Source organism: Nicotiana tabacum, chromosome 5 (genome assembly GCF_000715075.1).
Source record: "Nicotiana tabacum cultivar K326 chromosome 5, ASM71507v2, whole genome shotgun sequence".
Taxonomy (NCBI): domain Eukaryota; kingdom Viridiplantae; phylum Streptophyta; class Magnoliopsida; order Solanales; family Solanaceae; genus Nicotiana; species Nicotiana tabacum.
In genome coordinates, this window is record NC_134084.1 from 26,698,890 (window position 1) to 26,710,353 (window position 11,464).

Genomic DNA, 11,464 nt, shown 5'->3' on the forward strand with positions numbered 1-11,464 from the left:
AGATCCAAGCACTCATTTGATGGATTTTTAGAAAATCATGAATACCTTCCAGTACAATAGAGTATCAAGAGATGCAGTTTATTTAAGGGCATTTCTCTTTTCACTAAAGGATGATGTGAAGCACTAGTTACGAAGCTTACCAATTGCGTCTATCGAGACATGGGAATACATGACTAAGAAGTTCCTCGATAAATACTTTTCATACTCCAAAAAAAGGAAATTTAGAATATAGATCCATAACTTTTACCAAAAGGACACAAAAATAGTTTTCGAGGCATGGAAGAAGTTCAACGAGATAGTCGGAAGTGTTAGCACAATAGAATTGAATTGTGGATGCAATACAGTTGGGGGTCCCTTAATAAAGAAAACCCTTGAGGAGATTGTTGCAATTCTTGATGAGTTATCTGAAGATGCAAACTAATGGCTTGGTGAAGGAAACGAAAGGAGAAAAGCAGTTGGGATGAATCAGGTGGAATCCAATATCGCAATGTAGGCTCAGCTTGATTCAATGCCCAATGAGATCAAAAAGTTGACCTTTGCTAAGATCCAAAGTCAACCACCTATAATTTGTGATTTTTGTGGGATGGGCCATCCAACATACGAGTGTCACGCCCCAACTACAGATGAAGTGGTAAATATTGTTTGAAGCTTTGATAGAGGCAACTACCAAGGTAGTAATAATTTCAATTTCATGGGGCAGAGGCGCCCATGTTTTTCTTGGAGTTCACCGGGTAGTAGTGTGAATGCATGGCAACAGAATAACTCCATAACCTAGGTAAAAGGAGCTCCATGTTTTCTAAATCAGTATAGGTAACAATACCAGCCTCAATAGTCCAATCAGTCTAGCATGGAAGATCTAATGAAGGCATTTATCGTTAAGACATATGACAGACTTGAAATTCATGGCACTGCTATCCATGAATAGAGCACAACTATCCGAAACTTGGAAAGACATATGGGTCAACTTTCTAATATGTTATCTGAGAGGATTCCATAAACTATCCCTGCTGATATTAAAAGAATTCTAAAAGAAACTATAAATGTGGTGTCTTTGAGAAGTGGAAAAGTATTGAAAGACCCTATAGCAAAACAAAAAGGGGAGTTGATTCAAAGAAAAGTAGAGATTGTCGAGGAGCAGAAAGAGAGCAACAATCAAGAAGCTGAAGTGATGTAGATCCAGATGATGGTCTGAAGAATAAAGAGAGGACTAGAACTTTGAAAAAAGAAAAAGGATGGGAATTCAATGAATAATGAGACTGAAGTGAGTAAATATATGTCTGCTATACCTTTTCCTCGGAAATAAAGACGAGAGAAACTTGACAAATAATTTGGGCATTTTCTAGAAGTGCTCAAGCATATGCATGTTAATCTACCATTCATAGAGATACTCTATCAAATGCCAACATATGCTAAGTTCCTAAAGGAGATATTGTCCAACAAGCAAAAAGTGAAAGAGATATCGTTTGTCAGGCTCACAAAGCATTGTAGTACCATTTTGCAAAATAAGGTCCCTCAAAATTATGGAGATCCAGGGAGATTTACGATACCTTGCTCTTTAGGAAGTACCAAGTTTGAAAAATCTTTGTGTGATTCAGGTGCTTCTATTAATGTTATGACTTTGTCTATTTTCAGCAAATTATAGGGAGAGATTGGAGAAATCATATCTATGCATGTGTCTTTACAGCCGGCGGACCATACCATAATCATACCTGAAGGAATAGTAAATGATGTACTTGTTTAGGTGGATAAATTCATGTTCCCGATGGACTTCATTATGGTGAACATGGAAGAGAATAGGGAGGTCCCTCTGATTTTAGGGATACCCTTCTTGGCTACTGGGAGAGCTATTATGGACATTCAGAAAAGGCAGCTCATGCTCAGAATGGGGGAAGAAAAAATGGTTTTCAAGATGGAGGAAGCAATGGAGGAACCGAGAGATAAGTTGATGGCATACTGAGCTGTCACACCTCCTTTTTCCGCCCCCGCGAGGGGTGAAGGAGTTTTTCCAATTAAAGGACAATCGAAACGGGATTTGTTTGTTTATTTCAAAGTTGCCACTTGGGAGATTTAGGGTGTCCCAAGTCACCAATTTAATCCCGAATCGAGGAAAAGAATGACTCTGTATTACAGTCCACGAACCAGAAATCCGGATAAGGAATTCTGTTAACCCGGGAGAAGGTGTTAGGCATTCTCGAGTTCCGTGGTTCTAGCACGGTCGCTCAACTGTCATATTCGGCTTGTTTATCTGATTTTATACAATTATGAGCTCATGTGCAAATTTTAACTCTTAACCGCTTTTGTCATTATTATTATTTTTTTAGAATTGCAACGTCGTAAAAATGTGTCTCGAACCACACCGCAATCAATGCACCCATGGTTGTTGACACGTTTTGACTCCGTTGAGATTTGGATTTGGGCCGCATAAATGCGCACCCGAGTTTAGGGATGTAGTATTATTAAAATTGTGCCTAAAGAATCTAACGCTTTATTACTTTGGAGAAGGCCGTGAAATTTGCTAAACGGCCCATCCCAAAATCTAAGTATTTAATTAAACATTTATTGAGGGCCCCGCAATTGGTGCGTTTTATTGGGCGAGGCTCATCTCATTCTTATTTTTTTTAAAAGGAATTTGCAACGTCATGGACACGCATCTCGAACCACGTCACAATCAATGTACCCGTGATTAGAGACACATTTCGACTCCGCTGAGATTTGGATTTGGGTCACATAAATGTGCACCCGAGTTTAAGAAAGTAAGATTAATTAAGACGCGTCCTAAAGAAACTAGCGTGTTGTTATTTTGAGTAAGGCCGTGGAGTTCGCTAAGCGGCCTATCCCGAGTTCTAAGTAATTAACATATACATTTTTGTGAGGGCCCCGCAATTTGCATTTTTATTTGGCGAGACTCGTCTCATTATTTATTTTTTTTAAAAAAATAAAATAATCTTAGAATGACTACATTTTTTTATTTTTCGTTTTCTCTAAAATAAATGAAGAAAAGGTCCTACTTTATTTACATACTTTCGAATTATTATAGTCAAGTTTCGAAAGTGAGTCGTTTAAAGAGTTTACATGGACAACGGATATAATGTTCTATATACAGACAGTAAAAGAAAGAAAAGACTACATTAAACTACAACTTCAAATCTTTCTCATTTTTTGCATTCATGCTTCGAGTGGCTTACAAGATGAACCAGTGTATCAGTTTGTGTACCTGGTATTTGGAAAGCAAGGAAAGAAGATGAAGATCAGTAGAAGCAGCAGTAGTGTAAATACACAGCAACAACAGCAACCCAGCAGCAATTCGACCCAGATTCAAGGCGCAGAAAACTTTGAAGAAAATCGAACAACTCAATAGAACAAACCCAAAAGTATGTAAACAAACTAAACAACAACAACTCACGCGTGTATTAAAACCCGAAACTAAACTCGTTTCTCACTTTGTTTTTGTTTTCTCTCTTTAAACTCTATCACACTCTCTTCAGATTTTCAGAATGTATTCCTCTCTCAAAAATGTTTTCCCCGATATCTCCTCCCCAAATTCAATCCCCTCATCCCCACTTATATACAAAGCAAGACCCCATTTTACCTCTTTCCTCTTTAACTTTTATTATTACCCACACTTTTACGTTAGTAAAAGTAGTCAACGTGGGCCCCCATTGTTCCCTCTTTTTGAAAAGTAGTCAAAGTGGGTCCCCATGTTCCCTCTTTTTGAAAAGTAGTCAAAGTGGGGGCCCTTGTTCCCTCTTTTTTAAAAGAAGACATCATTATCCACCTTTTCCTTTTTGCTTTTATCATTACGTCTTGTCCCCCACCATAATTAAATAATCTGCAATTGGTTAATTCCCGTATTACCCCTAAAACTACTGTTACTGCCCTGATTCAAAATCTGTTATAACTTCAAAAATCTGTCCAAATAACAATTATCGCACATTTAAATAGCAATTAACTATAAAAATCACACAATTTAGACGTTAAATGCTAAAAATGCAACGTACATTATTTTTATGATTTTGTAAAACAAACTTAAATAAATACTAAATGCAAATGCGACATATTTTTGTAATTTTTTATTAATTTAACCAATAAACACGCACAGACAGAAATACAAATAATTATCAAAAATGCCACAAAAATTCTAAAATTGCACACAAAGGAAAATTGTTTTATTTTGGATTTTTTGGGAGTAATTCTCTCATAAGGCAAAAATCACGTGCTTACAGCTGCCCCTCTTTGCCCGAAGACACGAAGGGTTTTCGTGCAAAGATAAAGTGAGCGATATTTGCCCATTCGAATACTCGTGTGAAGCATTTTTTGAAAAAGATTTAACCGAACCTTTGCTTCAAAGGTTTCCTACATATCCCTGGCTAAAGGGGAATCATGTTAATGTAGTTCGGGAAGTTTTGGTAGCTGAGACTACCATGGGACTGCAATGTTACTGCTGTTGCATGCTATTACCACTGCTTACCGATCTCCTTGTTACACCGTGCTTAAAAGAAAACAAGAAGCTAGGCTAGACTACGGATCATAAGATCTTCTGAAAAGTATAAGACTGAAGTAACCTTCTGCCTTCCGGAGGGGTTACTGATTTCAAGACCTGAAGTATAAGACTGAAAAGTATTCCTCTCGTTATACAGGTGGGCGCCTGATACATAAAATGTAAATACTGAAAAGTATTCCTCTCGTTATGTAGGTGGGCGCCTGAGACATGAAATGTAAAGACTGAAAAGTATTCCTCTCGTTATACAGGTGGGCGCCTGATTTTAACAACAACTTTGAAAAATAAAATGCCATTCCTTTCTTTAGGCTGGCGAGATTTCAACAACTTTTAAAAATAAAACGTCTTTCCTCTCTTCAGGCGGGCTCCTAACTTCAACAACATTTTTGAAAATAAAATGCCATTCCTTTCTTTAGGTTGGCGAGATTTAAACAACTTGAAAAATAAAACGCCTTTCCTCTCTTCAGGCGGGCTCCTGACTTCAACAACTTTGAAAATAAAATGTCATTCATTTCTTTAGACTGGCGAGATTTCAACAACTTTTAAAAATAAAACGTCTTTCCTCTCTTCAGGCGGGCTCCTGATTTCAACAACTTTGAAAATAAAATGACATTCCTTTTTTTAGGCTGGCGAGATTTCAACAACTTTTAAAAATAAAACGTCTTTCCTCTCTTCAGGCGGGCTCCTGACTTCAACAACTTTGAAAAATAAACGCATTTCCTCTCTTCAGGCTGGCTCCTGATTTCAACAACAACTTTTGAAAATAAAGTGCCATTCCTTCCTTTAGGTTGGCGAGATTTAAACAACTTTAAAAATAAAACGCCTTTCCTCTCTTCAGGTGGGCTCCTGACTTCAACAACAACTTTGAAAATAAAATGTCATTCCTTTCTTTAGGTTGGCGAGATTTAAACAACTTTAAAAATAAAATGCCTTTCCTCTCTTCAGGCGGGCTCCTGATTTCAACAACAACTTTTGAAAATAAAGTGCCATTCCTTCCTTTAGGTTGGCGAGATTTAAACAACTTTAAAAATAAAACGCCTTTCCTCTCTTCAGGCGGGCACCTGACTTCAACAACTTTGAAAAATAAACGCCTTTCTTCTCTTCAGGCGGGCTCCTGATTTCAACAACAACTTTTGAAAATAAAGTGCTATTCCTTCCTTTAGGTTGGAGAGATTTAAACAACTTTAAAAATAAAACGCCTTTCCTCTCTTCAGGCGGGCTCCTGACTTCAACAACTTTGAAAAATAAAACGCCTTTTCTCTCTTCAGGCGGGCTCCTGACTTCAACAATTTTGAAAATAAAATGCCATTCCTTTCTTTAGGCTGGCGAGATTCAACAACTTTTAAAAATGAAACGCCTTTCCGCTCTTCAGGCGGGCTCCTGACTTCAACAACTTTGAAAAATAAAACGTCTTTCCTCTCTTCAGGCGGGCTCCTGATTTCAACAACCCAAAATATCCTATTTTGAGGGTGGATGAACCCAAAATATCCTATTCGAGGGCGGATAAACCCAAAATATCCTATTCGAGGGCGGATGAACCCAAGATATCCTATTTGAGGGCGGATGAACCCAAAATATCCTATTCGAGGGCGGATGAACCCAAAATATCCTATTCGAGGGCGGATAAACCCAAAATATCCTATTCGAGGGCAGATGAACCCAAAATATCCAATTCGAGGGCGGATGAACCCAACTAGGAAGTGCGTCTCCTACGAGTAAAACTTGTATGAACCAAAATCAGGAAGTGCGTCTCCTAAAGAAAAATATAACTTGAAAGCCCCAGCCTAGGAAGTGCGTCTCCTAGGGGTGGAACTTCAATGATTCAAACTAGGAAGTGCGTCTCCTACAAATGAACTTAAATGAACCAGACTAGGAAGTGCGTCTCTTAGGGGTGAAACTTCAATAATTCAAACTAGGAAGTGCTTCTCCTACAAACTTAATTTAGGAAGTGCGTCTCTTATGCACGAAATCTTAATTTAGGAAGTGCGTCTCCTATGCATGAAATCTTAATTTAGGAAGTGCGTCTCCTATGCATGAAATCTTAATTTAGGAAGTGCGTCTCCTATGCATGAAATTAAACTTAGGAAGTGTGTCTACTATGGGTGAAACTAAACTTAGGAAGTGCGTCTCCTATGGGTAAAAAATAAACTTAGGAAGTGCGTCTCCTAGGGGTAAAAATAAACTTAGGAAGTGCGTTTCCTAGGGGTAAAAATAAACTTAGGAAGTGTGTCTCCTATGGGTGAAACTTTAATGATTTAAACTAGGAAGTGTGTCTCCTATGAATGAAAATAATTTAGGAAGTGCGTCTCCTATGCATGAAATCTTAATTCAGGAGGTGCTTCTCCTATGCATGAAATAAAACCTAGGAAGTGTGTCTCCTATGGGTAAAATAGACTTAGAAAGTGCGTCTCCTATGGTAAAATCTAATTTAGGAAGTGCGTCTCCTATGCGTGAACCATTTCCTTCTTCCTGAATTATTTACTTACCTGTGTTGTCTTCCCTCGAAACTGCTGGGGATAACACTGTTGGAGAATTATTTACTTACCTGTTGGGGGATAAAACGTTATCAGCTGGGGATAACGCTGTCGAGGATAACACTGCTGGGGATTTTGATTCCTTCAAAACTAGTGCTTCATTCTTCGGAAGGCTGGCCTTTTGCTTTTTTCGAGCACAAGTTTCATCCTTTTGTTCTGTCCACTGGGGAACAACTTCCTTCATTAAAACTTATTATGCTGGGGGTAACACCGGTTCAAAGACCACTTCCCTTAAAACTGGTGCTATCTTTATTCTTCCCCAAATGGGTATCTGACTTTCAGAAAATTTTCTAAATGAAAGGAAAATTTTCTGCCCCAGTTTGACAATCTCCCTTGTGGCATGCATTTCCGTCATCAATGCCATTTCTTTCACCTGTTTCAATTCAAACAAAATTTGTTAGTTTAAAATGCGGTGGTTGGTTATGATACTCCTACTGGGATGGTTTTCCCTTTCTCCTTCCTTGCTCTGCGTTCCAAAACTTGTTGGGGATGATATTATTTGCTGGGGATAATCCCTTTCTGCTGGGGATATCCCTCTTCTTTTGTGGCATAGCTCGGAAACTGGCATTTCCCCAACCTTTTAGTCTCATATGAATTTCCCAAATCATGATCATTTCTCTCCTTGATTTGTCCACGAGCCTTGGCCTTGAGGTTTATCACCTTTTATTTCGGCAAGGATATCCCTCTTGACACTCGTCAATCCTTTTGTCAATTCCCTTTTGCTGGGGATATCTTTCTTGACACTGGCCTCACGCTTGTTCCTTGATGACTATACCACTTGGATGTACTAGTCAGATCTTATCTTGCATAATTGGAAAGCTGATGACATATTTTGAAGTCATTTCTCACTTGTTCTGACCAAACAGACTCTACTGGGGAATTTTTCTATGAAACGAGAAAGATAAAAAGGAACAGAATAAAAGACGAAGGAAAAAGATGACTCTTTAACAAAAGAAACTATAAATAAAAGCCTATCAAACGCAAATACCGACTCTAATAATCATGACATGCACATGTGGCCTATCCTCTGCCGTCAATCGTCTTTTAAGATCTTCACTTGGCGATTCCTCATCTGATTCTCAATCTTATTCGACTTGTAGTGCCCGAAGGATTTTCACTATCAAGTCTCTCTCATTTTGTTTTTTTTCTCAGCTTTCATCGCCTTATGGTGTCCGTAAAGATTTTCACCGATAAGACTATCTCATTTGTATTACTTTCCAGCTGGGGATTTGGAGTGTTGCCGGTATGATTCTCTCTGCTGGGGATTAGAGTCCTTTCTGCTGTGGAACAGAGTGTTATGTTCACCGGTAAGACTCTCATTTGTCTGACTTGGCATCTTTTGAAGACTAATCAAAAGGTCTTTCTTTGGACCGTAATGTGGGATTTTGGATAGGCTTAGAAAGAAAGGGTATTAAAGGCTCAAAACAAAATAAACTTGGGGTTCAAAATTACAACCTTCAGAACCATATTTGCTTACAACAAGCGCAACTCTTGCCCCAGTTTCTAGCTTGTTTTTTTTTGTTTTACTATGTTACATTATGCATACTATGCACATTATGCACCCTATGCACATTATGCACCCTATGACCGAGTCGTGAAGCGCCTACGTATCCTCTTTGAGGAATCAGGTCAAACGTAGTTCCCAATTCCTCTATTTTCTTCTGACTTTCTTTTGTTTTCGTTATCATTTTTCTTTTCTCTTTTTTTTTTCTCATTTCTCCTTTCTTTTTGTCATTTTTTCTTTCTTTTCTTCTTCTTTACCTTCCAGGCTCGTATTTTCTAGTCGTTGCTATTGATTCCGAACGAGGGGTACGAAAGAAAAACAAATAAGGCTCAAAAGAGGTAACGAAGGATAAAGTGTTTAGGTAGCAGAACAAAATGCCTTCGTCATTCCAGCCTTCAAAACATGTCAAGTGCAAACAACACAATTAAACAAAGATTTGTAGCCTCTTCTGATGGTGCTGGACTTGACAATTATATTCGCACATTTGCTTTTTCATTTGTCATTTCTAAAGCACCGTCGGGCGACACTCTCACCCTCATTATCATGAACGGCCCTCATGCCAATTTGGCGAATCTTGCTTTTAACGGTTTTCTTTGTGTTTTACTTGCCCTAGTTCCACATAACTCGAGCTCCGAATAATCTCAAACCGTCCTTATTTCTTTTAAACGTTCTGATCACCTTTCCGGGGTTTTATGATTAACTTTTAAGATTAGGCCCAAACCGTGTGCACATGTCATGTCACGAGAATCGGCGCTGAACAAAAATGATAAAAGGACTAAACAAAAAGATGACTGGAAATAATAAAAGACCGGATTTTTCATTAGACTACCGGTGAAATGGTTTGAATAATAAAACAAACAAAAACAAACCAGAATAAAATCCTAAAACAACCTGGACAAAACTTAAACAAATCGCTATGACAAAATGGAAAGAAAAGAAAGTTTGACACAAGACAATATCCGAATTACAACCCTAATAATCCGGACAACAAAAATGACAACAAAATAAGCCACCAAAAGCTTCTCTCTTGCTAACCAAGGAACGGAGCGTCCTCCCACTTTATCAAAATTGGCATCTTAGCCACTGAGCTTCGCATCAGTATTGTCCAGACCATTGCCAACTTCAATATCATCAACCTTAGTCAACAATTCCCCAATAGGATTCGAGTGCTTCTGTCATCAGGCCTGATCCCCGCAAAGTGTGTATCATGATGTGCAGGTAAAGGATTCCGCGCGATATTCTGGGTGTCATTGTCCGGCTTACCACAAACCAACCACCTTAACTTTCTTTGCGATTTAAAACAAAACAGGTTAGAATGGACTCAGTCGGTCCTCATTATTAACAACATTTTTTTCCCCTTTTTTTCTCTTTTTTTTCATTTTTTTTTCAAAACGATGGACTCGGTTTTCAAATGCGGCCTTTTAGCACTTCGGGAACGAAGATTTTAAGGCTGCGAGAGTCAACCGGTCAAAAATAAAAAATAATGATCAAAGATGGTCGTTTATGCAATGTCAGCCTTCCAGCGTCCTGCTTAGGAACATTCGGCTATTTTTTGCAAAAAACGGCATCATCCGACTTGTTTATAACGAAAATTAAAATAGACTTTTTGGCTATTTTTTACAAAAAGGGAGGTTGGACCCGATGAGGGTTGCCTACGTATCTCACATCCAGTGAGAATCAAATTAGCATTGTTCGGGCCAATAAAAGATAAATAATAATAAAACATTTTTTTTTTTCGATTTTCATATTAAAACAAACTGGGTTTCAAAGGTTTGAAGGTGACCTACAAACTCGAAAATCAAACAACTCACATATTCTAATCAAAAGATTTACAAACTCCAAAAACAAATGGCCAGCTTCCTTTCTCCATTTGACAAATGCAACCGAACGGTTATTTTTTGCAAATGTGGCCCCTTCCAAATTTCACATGAATTTTGAGGCCGGGGTGGATTATTTTATGACACTTTACAAACTTGTTCGTTCTTTTACGAAAATAGCCTTTCGACAACTGAAAGATACTCTAAGGCTATTTCGGCAAGAACGGTTTAAGACGCGGCCGAAGCTGGCTCGGCTTATTTTTGACTAAAAACCCAAACGGTATTCACCTGAGCGCTGACTCTTTGTTTTATTTTCAAATTACAATAAAACATGGTGTTGCAAACACGGCCCTTCAGCGCCTCGGGGACGAAGATTTTTAAGGTTGTGTGGGTCAACTGGACAAAAAATACTAAACAAAATGACCCAAAGGTGGCTGTTTATGCAAAGTCAGCCCTTCGGCGTCCCTTTCGGGAACATTCGGCTATGTTTTGACAAAACAGCGTCACCCGACTTCTTTATTACAAAATTAAAATTTTGACATGTTTTTTTTTATTTATTTGTTTGTTTTTGGTTATTTTAGCAAAAAGGGGAGGTTGGACCCGATGAGGGTTGCCTACGTATCTCACATCCGGTGAGAATCAAACCCGCGTAGTTCGGGCAATGATGAATGAAGTAAATGAACTAACCCCCCCTTTTTTTTATTATTATTTTTTTTTTTTAAGGAAAGACTTATAAAGAAGAAAGGGAGCATTTTTGAAAGAAATGCTTCTAAAAAATATTTTTGAATTTTCTTTCCAATTTTGAAAGAAGAATGAAAATATTTTTCTTGGATTTCTTTTTGAAGAAATTAGAAGAAAATATATTTTTTATTTAAAAAAAACAATAAAAAAACTTTCTAATGAAATAAATAGTGGAAAATATTTTTGGATTTTTCTTTTGAAAATTGGGGGTCTTAAAAAAAACTTTTCTAGAAAGGAAATAAAGAAAAATACTTTTTGGATTTATATATATATTTGCAACAAATAATAAAATCACGTTCAACACACCACTCTTTTTTATTTTCATTTTTGGCATTTTCATAAACAAATTAAAAAAACCATTTTAAAAACA